The sequence below is a fragment of the Polypterus senegalus genome, chromosome 13, assembly GCF_016835505.1.
Source record: "Polypterus senegalus isolate Bchr_013 chromosome 13, ASM1683550v1, whole genome shotgun sequence".
NCBI lineage: Eukaryota > Metazoa > Chordata > Cladistia > Polypteriformes > Polypteridae > Polypterus > Polypterus senegalus.
Window position 1 is genome coordinate 47,554,886 of NC_053166.1, and position 14,840 is coordinate 47,569,725.

At 37.3% G+C, this 14,840-nt stretch overlaps 1 protein-coding gene across 1 annotated transcript in view; it reads left to right on the forward strand.

Annotated features, from left to right (window-relative positions):
- The first annotated feature begins 7,865 nt into the window (after window positions 1-7,865).
- The window catches only part of shroom1 (shroom family member 1), an 83,582-nt gene continuing 76,607 nt past the window's right edge, over window positions 7,866-14,840 (forward strand). Inside the window, exon 1 of the mRNA XM_039775240.1 lies at window positions 7,866-7,964. The gene's annotated coding sequence lies outside the window, so the exon portion shown is untranslated. The remainder of the gene's footprint in view (window positions 7,965-14,840) is intronic.

Consider the following 14,840-nt stretch of genomic DNA (forward strand, 5'->3'; position numbering starts at 1 on the left):
GCATTATTTTAAATTGTATTGTTAGTTTGGCTTCTATGTAGTTTCATACAATTGTTTTATATTAAAACATGTTGGTATTAAAATACTGCAGAACGGCTGCTTTAAAAAAAACTCCATCCATAAATAAGAGTATGAGCCCAAGGTATGCCTCTTTGTTGTGCATCCAGCTGTGCAATAAGAAAAAAGAGTTTTTGGACTGAAAATGGGCATGACTTAAATATAACACATGAAGCACACTGGCTGAGGCACTGGTGACTGTGCCTCTTAAAAGACAATGTGATTATAATTACAGTATTTAAGGAAATGCAGTGCTTGTGAATATCATTCAAAACTATCTGTATATATGATCTTGTATATCGCATGTTCTGCTGCATGTGTTTTTGCCAGGTACAGTACTGATCAGTATGCACTTTTTTTGACACTGTCATGCAAGACTGGCAAAATTTAGCCCAGTAAGACTCCTCTCATTCCACACTGAAAAAGGTTGTTATCTAAACAGTTATTGCATCAGAACGAATGCTTTATTTATTTACTACGCAATAAAACCTCATAGTATTAAACAGTAGATATTTCTTTTGTTAAGCAAACAGTTAATCTGTAAAAGTACAAAAGTAGAAACACTTAGCTTTTTGAGAAAAGTTTGTTCATTGGGAAAGGCACCTTTATCACAAAGAGCTGATACAACAAAATAATACACATTGCAGCAAATGAGTAGTTTCAAAAAGATTTATTCATAAGAGGAGAACTGCTCTTCAAATACTGACTCTGCCCGCTAACTGTAACACTTGACCTTTATAAAATAGACACTTCAGCATATTCATTATGAGCTGTATTTATTCCATACTTCATATCATAAAGATTCGACCATATCATGCATGTTTATCAGTTGCCATCATGACATAACTACAATTTATTGCTGTTTTTTGTGCATTCATCTTGCTCTGTGGTCCACCTAACCCATGTGCAGACATAAAAAACCACCATGATGTAAAGGTACCCACAGGCCCTTCCAGGAAACTGCTCGGCAATAAGAATAGGTATGAATGAATTTTAATGGCAAAATGTGTTTTGGGTTAGTAATAATATACTCACATATTATGACTTACATTCCACGTGCCTAACCGGATGGGCCTCCTCAATTTGAGACCTGAGTGCTCCAGTGCAGCGGGTGACACCTCAGCACCACACCAGTTCCGATCCCCACCAGGCCTGACGCCATTGGCTCGGGCCTCAGTGTCGTGGATAAAATCCAAGATCCAGGCCTTTAATGGCCTCTTTGGCACAGTCATCAGCATTGTGTCTGTCTCCAGAGAGAGTGTCGACCTTGTCAAGAGGTTTACTTACCTCAGCAGTGACATTCATGTCTCTGGTGACACTTCCTTTGAAGTCAGTAGTTGGACTGGGAGAGCATGGTGGTCATGAGGTTGCTGGAAAGTTGTGTGTGGCACTCCCAATATCTTTGCAAAATGACAAAGGTCAAAGTCTTTAGAGTCCTGTTGCTTCCTGTTTTCTTGTATGATTGAGAGACATGGACGCTATCCAGTGACCAGAGACAAAGACTGGTGCTGTTTCTCTTTGGAGAATCTTTGGGTACTGCTGGTTTGATTTTGTGTTGAATGAGCGTTTGCTTATGGAGTCCTGAATGAGGCACATTACCTGCATTGTGAGGGAGCATCAGGTACGGCACTATGGCCATTCATTGTGTGGTGGGTGCAGCAACACGCTGTACCAGTACATGACCTGATGTTATGGCTTAAGACAGACCTCAAGGCTAATTATGATCTTAAATGGAAAGTTTACACAGATACTGTATGTTTTGCAAAAACAACAGACAACTTTTGTCAGTTTCGCCCCATTTCAAGAGTCTCTCATTGTTTTGGTAATCAGGTTTATACTTGATTCAATTTTCCATTAATTTTTACTTTTGTTCCATTATATTTTTATCATTGTTTTGGTGATGTCGCTATGTTGCCAATATGTTTGTTTTTTCATGAGCTTCATTGTTTTGTTTGACTGGGAAATATAATGTTGTCAAGAATGTGATTAGTGTAGTTTTTGCTTAATGAAATTTTTACTTTATATTTGCATGTTGTTTTCTATGTGTGTCAATGTGTTGTTTGTGGCAGTGGCACCAATTGCTGGTCATATCACATGATCATCACACCATTATATTTGTACCTTAGCTGACAAAAAGTTTGTCCTAAAAAAGGATGATAAAACACAAAACATTCTGCATCTAGACATTTTGTTACAGGAAAACATTTATTTCTTATCTTAAATTTACTTTTTTAGAATTTGTAAAACGACATCCCTGATAATGTAAACTTGACAATCTACTCTTTCCCAGAAAAGCATACTGGATCTGCCTTTTTACTCAACTTACTTTTCTGTCCCTGTTTACTCAGTTCCATGGTTCTCTGTGTAGTAATTTTCATCATTGCATCCAGTAATTGTGAGGTGGGCACCTGCACTTTCTCATATATTCTGGTTCTTTTGCCAGTTTGACTTTATCAGTGTGTACTTTCACTTTCACTTTTGTCTATACAGCTCTTCTTAATGATAAGGTGTTACATTAATGTTACAAACCATACAGGGAGTGCAGAATTATTAGGCAAGTTGTATTTTTGAGGATTAATTTTAATATGGAACAAACACAGTGCTATCAGTCAATCCAAAATGTTAATAAACCTGAAACCTGAATGTTTCACAACGGAAATGTGAGTGTGAACATCATCAGGGGAATACATATGTGCGCACAATTATTAGGCAACTATTAGTGTGCAGATTTATTATGCAACTAAAGGAAAAATGAAAATGTTCCCATCTCACTTGTTTATTTTCATCTGTTATAGTGAGAATAATAAACAAACACCTCAAAATTTACAAATAAACATCTCTGACATTTCAAAATCAATCAATCAATCAATGACCAATATAGCCACCCTTCTTTCCAATAACAGTCATAAGCCTTTCCATTCATGGAGTCTGTCAGTTTCTTGATCTGTTGACGATCAGCTTTTTGTGGAGCAGTGACCACAGCCTCCCAGACACTCTTCAGAGAGGTGTATTGTTTTTCTCCCCCGTAAATCTAGCGTTTAAGAAGTGCCCACAAGTTCTCAATAGGGTTTAGGTCAGATGAGGAAGGGGGGCCATGTCATTATTCCTTCATCTTTAAGGCCTTTACTGGCTGGCCACGCAGTGGAGAACTTCGATGCAAGTGATGGAGCATTGGCCTGCATAAAAATCATGGTCTTTTCCTGTATCACTGTTTGAAGAAAGTGTCTTCGAAAAACTGGCAGTAGGTTTGGGAGTTGATTTTGAGTTCATCTTCAATGCAAAAAGGTCCAACTAGCTCATCTTTAAAAATACCAGCTCATACCAGTACCCCACCTCCACGTTGGAGTGGAGCTCTGTGCCCATTACTGATCCACAGGTCCATCCATCTGGTCCATCAAGAGTCACTCTCATCTCATCGGTCCATAAAACCTTTGAAAAAAATCTGTCTTCAGATATTTCTTGGCCCAGTTTTGATGTTTCAACTTATGTTTCTTGTTCAGTGGTGGTTGGGTTTCAGCCCTCCTTACCTTGGCCATGTCTTTGAGCACTGAACACCTTGTACTTCTGGGCACTCCAGGTAGGTTGCAGCTCTGGAATATGAAAGTACTGGAGGATAATGGGTTCCTGGTAGCTTCACGTTTGATTCTTCTCCAATCTTTGGCAGCTAATTTGCGTCTTTTGTTCTCAACACGTTTCTTGCAACCCTGTTGACTATTTGCAACAAAATGTTTGATGGTTCTGTGATCACACACCAATATCTTAGCAATTCCAAAAGTGCTGCATCCCTCTGAAAGACTTTTTACAATTTTTGACTTTTCAGAGTCAGTTAAATCTCTTTTTTGGCCCATTTTGCCTGAGGAAAACTAGCTGCCTAATAATTCTGCACACCTTGATATAGGGTGTTGATCTCCTTAGGCCACACCCTCCCTCATTACACAAATACACATCACCTGACGTGCTTAAATCCAATAAGCATTCAAGTTAATACAGCTTGGAGTTGGAATATACGCATTAAAAATGATGATATGGTCAAAATACTCACTTGCCTAATAATTGTGCACACAGTGTAGTGTGCATCCAACCCCACATAACACGTATTTTGTTTTTTTTCGTAGTCATTTTTTAAAAAGTATGTTGTACTTTACTTATGTGTTTACCTCTTTTCTCAAAAAGCTTTACTTGTACGTCAAAATGCATAATTTACAAACTTTGTTGAGCATTAAAGATCCATGTCAGAGAACATCAACTGGATACGTTATTTGCTTTGTATGAGTTCAAGGGGTACCTGATTATAAATTATCAACAGTTTGGACCTTTGAGTTTGCCGATGCCATTTATGCACTGTTTTTGTTGATTTTTTTGTTATATTTATTTAATTACTATCATTGTCACTTGCAATATATACAGTATTTGTGCATGCTGTTATCTTGTAGAATTATAGATTTTTTGATTTAACTATACTTATTTTTTCCTTATACAGTATTGTTATATGAGTCCATTGCATTTTTTAATTACTTTTTTCTGTTACTGTTACCATTTTTCTATTTGTTTCACCTTTTTCTACTATAAAATATAATTTAATGTATATTTGTGCACTCTGTAATACTATCTTTTCCTCAAATAATCATATTATTTATTATATATTTTCCTTTAATATATTTTTGTTATATTTTTATTCCTTATGTTATTTTCTGTTTTAATGCATTGTACAATCAGAGTTGTGTTTTCTCTTAATCTTTATTTTTTTTTTCACTTTTCTTCACTATTGTAATTGGTTTTTGAATTCATTTTCTGGTGCAAACTATACTCTACTCTCCAATCTACTTGTAGCAAATATTGCTAATAGTAAATATTAATAGTACCTTTCAGGATTGTATTTTTTTTACCTCTTTTAATATTACTTTTATTATTTTTTTATTGTTGATATACTTTTTGTTCAGTTCACCTGTATCTTTTTGGTTAACATTCCTACTTATCCAATACTATTTCCAATAGCCATTATTTAGTGGAAATATGAAGAGAGAGACATTTTCATGGTAACCTAAATAATATCATTTAAACCTACTCAGGGATGCAGTGTATAAGTGGAAAAACAAAATTCTTAAAGCATGTTTATTATCATTTAAGGGTGCAATTAAAGACTAGCTATTTAATAGTAAACCACAGCTGAATAGCTGAAAGTGGTACTTCTTTAATAAGAAACATCCATCCGTCCATCCATTTTCTAACCCACTGAATCCGAATAGGGTCACGGGGGTCTGCTGGAGCCAATCCCAGCCAACACAGGGCACAAGGCAGGAACCAATCCTGGGCAGGGTGCCAACCCACCGCAGGACACACACAAACACACCCACACACCAAGCACACACTAGAAAATGGTTTACTGTGTAACATCCGTCCATCCATTGTAGAATCCACTTAATTCAGTGCATGGTCACAGGTGCTGAAGCCTAACTTGGCAGGATGAACCTCAAAGCATCAACAAGGTTGCTAAATAACGAGTGCATACACGTACACAACCCAGTCACACTTATATGGGACCAATTAAGTCACCATTACAATTTCAAAAACAGAATTTAGTTTTGTAGGGGGGTGGATTCCATCTTCCACTGCTGCTAATTTAATCTTTTTTTTTAAATGTGGGGTTGTGGTTTTAGCTGATTAATAATATTTAAAAAAGAACCAAAGTCCAGATTATGAACTGCTTCAATTTGTAAACCCCAGTATATAAATATATTTACTAACATGAGGTTACTGTCCCCCAGGACAACACAGGATTCTACAAATTTGGGATGCCAATTTTCTATCTCTTGGACAACATTAACTTTTTTTTTTTAGTTTATTTAGTATATTTAGTGTATGTAGTATATTTTTAATCTAAATCAGAAATTTGACAAACGAGAAAAGCCTATTAAGTCCATCAAACTCATTTGTTTAGCTAATAGCTGAGCTGTTCCAGTATTTCATCCAGAGGCTACTTAAAGTGAAGTTTCTGCTACAACATCATGTCTCGATAGGTTGTTCCAGATTCCCAGATTGTCTTTGCATAAAGAAGTTCTTCCTGGCTCCAGCACTAAATGCACTTCCCCAAAATTCCACAGCTGCTCATGAGTATGTGACTCACTGTTAAGATGAAAACAGCTTTATCATTATATTTGAGGATGATCTGGACTAGTCTCCTCTGCTCATTACTAAACAGATTTAATAATCAGAGTTGTTCAGAATAGAACATGTCCTTAAGATGCACCTGGTTGCTGTTTCCTGCACAGCTTCAACTGCTTCTATGTCTTTCTTGTAGCAGGGTGACCAGAATTGTACATTCAGCCTCACTAGTGCATTACATTGTGAACATAATGTCCCATGATTTATATTTAACTGTTTTAGGAAAGAATGTGTACAATTTATTAGCTTTTTAATTGCTTCTGCACATTTGTTAGATGATGAAAACATTGTGTCAAAATGCACCCCCAAATCCTTTTCAGGAGTGTTCCCATCTTGAATTTATAATTAATGACCCTTTTGCCAGCATACACCATTTTGCACTAGCCTACATTAAACTGAATTATCCAAGTGTTTTCTTAGTTCTGAAGCTTGTCCAGATCTTTTTGAATTCTTTTTGCTGCCTTATCAGTGTCTGCCATTCCTTTAATTTTAGTGTTACCTGTGAATTTTGTTAAGTTTATGAACTATGCCAAGCTCTATGTCACTAGTATATATCAGAAAAGGTAATGATACAAAGGCAGACCCCTTAGAGACTGAAGACCTCAGTCAATGTGGAGCATTCTCCTCTTATCTGTACTCTTTGTCTCCCGTTGGTTAACCAACTTGAAATCCAGTTTCTAGTTTAAGAATTAATCTTTGGTGTTGGACTGTATCAAAGGCTTTTTGAAAATCTCCATAAATGAATGCTTGTGGATATGGGAAGTAAATCCACACAGGCACCAGGAACAACAAGGCACAGGATTCAGACCTTGGTCAAAGCAGAAGAGCTAACCAATACAGTACAGCCAGTTTAGAGACATCAGAGTTTCTGGAGCAACCAATGATGTGGTCACGGGGAAAATGTCCAAACTGCTAAAGTGCAGGGGCAGCTAGAAACCCAGGCTTCCAGTGAAAACTATCATGTGTGGAATTACATTGTTGTTGTGAAAGAGAAAAAAGCAGAAAATTAAATTTGAGGTCAAGATAGCAATTGATATAACTCTGCAGATTGATACGTAGTTTGGAACAGAGACACGTCAGCTATAGTCCTTGCCATAATCACCATATTACTGTACAATTTTATCATGAATCAAAAAACCTGTTAACCAAAACTAAATCGATTTCATAACATTTGTCATTAGGAAAAGAACTGCATTTCTTGGCAGAGACTTGGAAATGTGGAAAGGCGTGTGAGAAATGTAAAACAATGGCCATTTACATGCTGGTGGTTACTTTTCTGACACTCGAAAGCGACAGTGTGCTGCACGAGGTTTAGAGTAGCAGACGGAAAGGGACCAAAGGCAGCCACTAAGGACGTTTAAATCTCATTAGGTGCGGCATGGCAGGTGCACAGCAGGTTTCTCTTCTCTGAAGTCATCCAGAAAGCTACGGTTATGCAATTTTCCTTAAGGTGCTTTCCCCGCAGCTTGTAAATCGAGGAAGAGATTCACCGGGGAGGAGCGCGTGCGCTCTACATAGCAGTTTGGGCGACCTTAGGGGAAGCGAGGCGAGTTACGGGGCGGGAGGAATACGTTTGGAGAGAAACTGGACCCGGTAGAGAGGTAAGCTGCGGGGTGGGGCGAGGCGGTGTGACGCGGGCAGCGTGCTGGTTACTGCCAGTGCGACATCAGAGAGCCCGCAGTGTATCTCTTTACATGTGGGCGAAACTAACTGCGCACAGCTAACAGCTTTTAGGACACTGACAGGTAGGTCTTGATTGCACTAGGCAAGAGTGGTATTTTGATTAAAGGGTCTAAAGCGGCAAATGACACTGGGCATGATTTGGGAAAAGGAAGGAAGTGAATCTGGAGTGGCATTGGCTCCCGATCGTCCCCCAAAGCGTGTTTAATTGTTAACGGGCACTTTTTAGTTTAGGTACATTCTTTATTTTAGGGCATGACTCGACTTGTCAGTAGTGATTTTTGGTGTAAATGTCTAGTTGTTGATTTTCCTCGTGTCTTTACACTAATGTGAAAAGTGTTCGAGAAGTTTTAGAGACTTACGACTGAGGCGTGCCTCTGGTATGTTGGAGCTTGCCCTTTTTTTACTCAAGAGTCCGTCAGCACATCTTCCAGATGTAAGTATCTGCCGACAGTCGATTGTCGTTTTCAATCCTTCAAAAGTTCCGGTATCTCGCCAAAGTGTGCAGGTATCAGAGCTTGAGTGGTCTGCCTGGCCCCGTACATGAACTGTCTGCGGCGCAACTGAATGGCTCGGCTTTAACACCTGTTGACTACATTTAAACATTAATGGGACGTTCACGATTCGTGTTACTAAAACTGACTTATATAAATAGCGTTAGCACATAATAAAACAATATAGTATCTAAGAATCCCTTCAGTTACTCGGATCATTTACGTGGAGTAACGAACAGGTCAACAGATAAAATAAAATTGTGATTCTAGACGTTTTATACGCACAACGGTTTACATAAGATACATTGTCAATTTACTTATTACAACATGTAGATACACGCTTCCCTGAGTAGCGTGTTCTACCTTTCTCCGTATAAGACTATACGCAGTTCATCGATACATTTTTGACCCACTTTTTTATGTACATTCGGCGGACTAGTTTCGATTTTCAGGTCCATATTATTAAAAGTATTCAAGGCATTAATGGGGGAACGTGTGACTCTGAAACTCCACACATTAGTAACCGTTGCCGACTGATAGCCGACCGACTTAACAACAGCACCGAGGTGTAGAGGCCCCGTATAACAATTGTGATTTAATGAACTGTCTGTAGCCATGACAGACTTTTCCAGACAGTTCTGGATGTACCTGGTAGTAGACTTGTATTGGTCAGTAGAATAAACTCTTTGAAAAACAATTTTTTTTTAAAAATTAATATGTACCCGCACTAAAGGAAAGTTCAAATGTGGATCATTTAAAGCAAATGTAAAAGGTAGTTGACCGATACCGTGGCACAGCTAGCGCTGATGCCTTGAATGTCTCGGAAACTTAAGTTTGACTCTGGTCCAGTCACCGTCTGTGTGGACAATTCAAACCTGTGTTGGCGTGGCTTTTCCTGTGTCATCCCAGGTCTTCCACTTGCATCCTCAAGATGTGCAAGTAATTGCTAATTGCAGTTTGTGATATGACTGAAATGCCTTATATAGACTGCTTGATTCCTGCTCTGCTTTGGATGCTACCAGGATAGGATTATGCTGTCCATAGTCCAGAACTGGGCAAAGAAAAATGGATGGATGTACATTTCAATATTATTATACACATTAAATATGAAGAACCATGTCTTATAGTATGTTACCATGTACTTTAAAATGATCATTATACAGTTAAATTTCTCTGTGAACTGGTTTATTCTGAGAAATAAATTCTTGTGAGTTGATATCTATCAACCATTCTTCAAGCTTCCAAACCTGCTTTTCCTATTACAATGGTTCTAGGACCTGGACACAAAGCAGGAAACAGTCATGAATGGGGCGCCAGTCATTGCCAAGCACACTAACTTGCACTTGTGAGGTGGGCCTAATTTAGAGGCACACATTAATCAAACTGGCATGCTTTTGGGAAGTGGGAGGAACCTGAAATCTTAGGAAACTCATGCGAACAAGGAAGAAAAATGTACAAATTCGACACACTGAGTCAATAAATCCTTATTTTATACAGTACCTACTGCTAAGGACAGAAACACAAAGCTCTTTACAAGAATGTAATACCAAACTGGAAATCAAAAAGTAAATAGTGTCAAAAGCTAGAATTACACACCAGAACCTGCTCAATTCTTCTTAAATAAAATGCTACATTTAAATGTTACTGAACCTGAAAGTATAAGAGTTGTGAAGCAGAAGTTATAATTTCACTATGAAAGTTTTAAAGAAATGTACTGTATTATATGCAGGAGCTGGGTTCTGTCAACAGAAGTTCTAGTATTTTAGAATTTGAAAGTTAATCCTAATTGTCCTGAATAACTTGCTTTAAAAACTGTTAATCATCTAAAAATTAGTGACAGGATGGCCAGACTTCTGTTGAACACCAAGGTTATATTTATATATGTATTGGAATTCCAGCTTTTCAACACATGTTTTAACTGTTGGTCTCAGTGTTGTTTTCAGTTAGTACATTTACTTCCTTTGGGTTGTTATTTTGGAATGAATGATTTATCTAATAATATCTTATTTCATTGTCAGTTTAGACCTTAGTGATGAATGTACTGATTAGTTTTTCATACCAAATTTTGTGCCTGATAGTGCCTACTAGCTGATTCTGAATCAAGAATATATGCACTCATGAAACTAGAGCTCAATTTTTCAAGAATGCAAGACTAAATAATTCAAAGATTCTTTTAGCCTAATGACTTTTGTATATTTAATTTTAAGAAAGAACAGAAACGAGTCTATTGTTGAGTTCAGGCTAAATGGAAACTGAATACTCTGTTTTTGTTCGTCCCCTGTAACTCTACCGGTTTAGCTGCACAAACAGTGCCTCTGTGAAGGAGAAGAGCTGCTGTTTCCTCTGACAACGAAAGCTCTCAGTTCTCCTGTGTCTGCACTCACTTTTATGGACTGTTTTCTGATGGATTCATTCCGGGTAGACACTTTTGAACCCCATAATGCAACAGGGAGAAAAATGTAAATGTACTTACTGTTTTCAGGAAGTGTTTATTTTTAATTTGGAAGACATTTGCACAGCTAAGTAGATGATTAACTATAGAGGAGGGCTTAAGAATGGATATGTTGCAATAGCGTGCCATGGAAGAAAAGGCACTTTTCTGCCCTTGGCCGGTTGTATGTGATAAACCATTGGTAAAAGTTATCCATGACATCAGATCCCTGAATGACATTTCATCACCAAGCTATATGTGGACATGACAAGCATTCAGGCACTGTAGCTGAGTGAAGGGGGAAGCTTCTTGAAAAACTAATAACTTATTTATGACCTTTAAAACTAGGATTAATGAATTCAGAAATATTGAATAGTACATCGGTGTTTTTAATATAAGTTTCTTAAAAGGTGTAATTTTGCTTGATTTCCCATTACAGGGAATATTCCTAAATGCGACGACTTTTGCTTTGAATTTATTTAAGGCTTATCTTTGTATCTATAAAGCATAATTTCTGTTTGCTTGTTCTTTATGTACAGATTTGTTTTTAAAGCCATCGATTTAAACTTTGAAACAGTTACTTCTCACGTCGAGGTTGGAGCAGGTCTTAAGGAATACTACAATGTGATCTAATGACAGAGAAAACGCTCTATGCAGGTTGTTATTGTGGTGTGAGATGGGCCATCATATTTTGTTCAATTTGTTAATTTTTCATATAATCAATCACATATTTTTATCTTGATATCATGTTGTCTCTGGACTTGTTTATTTCAGTTTAGGGTCAAAAGTGTTATTTCTCACTATTACACCTCAATTGCCAACATTTTGGGCAGTGTTTCTTTGCTGTAATGAAGCTGTTGAGACTGGATTGAGTGATCATAACCTCACAACTGACTCAAATCTCATTGTGTATTGGAATCACCAATCAAACACAAAATTTTTCCCACTACAAATTTACAACAAAGTTTGTAAATAATAGCTAGGCAAAGCCAGGGAAAAGTGTGTCAGTTTCAGGATAGCATATTATATGAAATACTGCAATATGATGTATCCAAAGACAAACTGCATCATGCATGTTATGATAGCAGTGTGATGATTAACACATTTACCTTTTCAACCATGCAGTCCAGCTTTATTGTGGCTGATTACATTTAACTTCTTTACTTAAATCTTTAAGTTACTTTTTTTATCATGACATAGTGTATCCGGAGTTATTTATTGCAATTTGGTGTTCTTGGCCCCAAAATCAGAAAACAAAGAATGTTGTAAACAAATATGTTTTCCAATACCAACATTAGTTTTATATTAAAAGGATAATGATGTTTTGTAAATATATCATTTGTAATTACATTTTCCCTTCTACCCAGGAAACACCGGGCAGTTCAATTAGTTCTAAATATTAAGATTCATTAGATTAGGTAAACAGGGTGGCATGCTGGCAGAACAGTTAGTTTTGTTACTTCACAGTTCCGGAGTCCCTGATTCAAATCTTGGGTTGGAGACTGTCTGTTCTCCCTATGTCTGTTTCGGATTTTCTTCTGGTACTCTGGCTTTATTCCCACATCTCAAAATGTATGTTAGGTTTATTGCCAACTGTAAGTTGTCTTAGTATTGAGTGAGTGTATATATGTGCCTGGAAATGGAGTGGTACTTTGCTAAATACTAGTTTTCACCTTGTGCCCAGTGCCGACAGGATAAGAGATCTAGCCACCTTAATGCTGACGTGGATAAAAAAGTTAAAAATGGAAAGATTGGTTAGGTTAGTTAATATTCCTTTTGGACAAAATTATTATGTTAGTAATTGAAGAGTGGGTGCTATGTCTCCAAAAGATCTTGCAGCTATTTTTTAAAAAAATGATACTTCAGAAGACAGTTATTGTGAAGTAATCCATTTAGCCAGAAGTGGAATTTTAATGGGTTGCTGTACCATTTGACTTTTAGGCTCAGGACATTTAATTAAAGCTTTATTGTGTATTGTATGTTGTGCTCAGTCTTACAAGCAGATTCTATAGCTTAGTGTAAGACACAATTTAGTGGAGTGAAAGTGAGACATGTCTTGAGGTCAGTCTGGTGTATTGCAATATGATCCGTCTTAAACGTGTGGGTCTGTAACTTTAGTATGACTTATTCTGAAATGTCCCAAAATTTTATGAGGAAGAGTGGTAGAAATGTATTTGTGAGCATATGAAAAGTTAATAAATAATTAAATATCTAAAACTACTGTTTATGTTATGACTAGTTCTATAACTGTAGTTTGAATGCCAGTCCCAAGTGTTTATTTTGTGGTATTTCTAAGTAGTGAGATAGCCTATAGATTGGAAGAAAACATGATCTTTGCCCTTTTTGCACATTTTTGCTTTGTGCCTGACCCCACCATAACCTATCGTCTGTGGAAGAGGAGCAAAAGCTTTAGATTTGTCAAAAAATTGAAAATCATGGATCTCAGCGTTTTAGGATCCTCTGATACAGAAAACATTGATACTGCATCTTAATGATGGATGTCTGATTGTCTTGTCTATGTGTGTGTCTGTGTGTCACAGTTTCTTGAGGACAGTCTAGAGCTAAAATGGCTAGAAAAGTACCAAACTCTGAACTTAAGCCTGTTATGGGATGATGATGTGCTGATTAGTTTTTGGGCAAAATTGTGCAAAAGAAAGAGGCACTCTAGAGGAACCCTCAAATGAATTTTTGATAATATCTTGAGAATTATGGCAAATACCGCAATTCTGCAATGAATTATGAATTCTTCTCGTCAGTTGCTGTTGTAATGACCTGTTTTATGATGAAAAAGACCAGCATCTGAGTGGTAAATAATTACTGAAATGTTTTAGAATAGTTTGGGTAAATTGGTTCCTAGGGCGAAAGGCCTACCGATGCTCACGTACGAATTTTTCTTGCAGAAAATGCCTCAACTGGATTAACTAAGTGTGATAAGGAATGAATGAATAAATATATCAGTAGTAATGCAATACTATTTTTGCAGTGAAGAATCTGAAGTTTTGAAAACTGGCTACAGACTTCACGCTCAACATTTGCCAAGGCCAGGATCTTCCAAATTCCTGTTTTGTTTTTTATCGTCAAGTTATAATCATAGCTGAAAATGAGTTACACCTGATTCATGCGTCTATTCAGGTACCACTTTGATGAGACCAGCTTGTGCAAATCAAGGCACCCTAGATATGCAACATCTTTTTTATGCCAATATTGCACACTAGTGATACCTTTAAACAAATACAATGTGGAAAAAGGAGCCCATGCCAGCAGATAATAATATCTTCTGTATAGGTTTTTGTTTTTATAACATCCTACACTGAGGCATCCTCCTATGTAAAGTTAAATGCAACATTTCTGTATAGGCCTAATGTATTTTCATTCACTGCTTATCCATTGTTATTTATTTTAAGTTAAATTGATCATATTAGCCATCAAATTTTTAAAGAGAGTGTGACATAGAATAAATCATTTTAAGCTCAAAAAGCTGAAGTTCAAAGACATACTATAAAATAATTTGTTGTGACATGTGAGTCCCTGTCTTGCACCCCAAAACACGAGGCTGAGTCTCAGTACTTTAGCAAAACCAGCTTTATTCAGCTTGTAATAGGAACAGCACGGTTATTTATTGTAGCGTGATCTGCCACTCTCCTATACACAGACGCAGCAATCAGGCAGGGTCATGGCCAGGTTAGTGGCCGGGTAATCCTGTTCCCTGCATTTATAATGTTCCTTACATCGCCCATCGACGGCAAGCACTCATAGCGCAACCGCGATCGACTAGGATCTGCTTTAGCAGTGAGTTGTTAGAGTGTTGGGAGCCCACAGTTGCCCTGTGGAACTGCAACTGATAAACTGTCCTCCACAGATGCGGCGATCACACTTCGGGATGCTCTTTGGCGTGTCGTTCAGTTGGGGGAAGTCTAACATGCCGTCCTATTTTAGAATGTAGACTTACTTGTGTCCATTAGTAATCCCAAGCAGAAAAAAAGACATTTAATAGTGTATTGTCTTATACTTGTTAA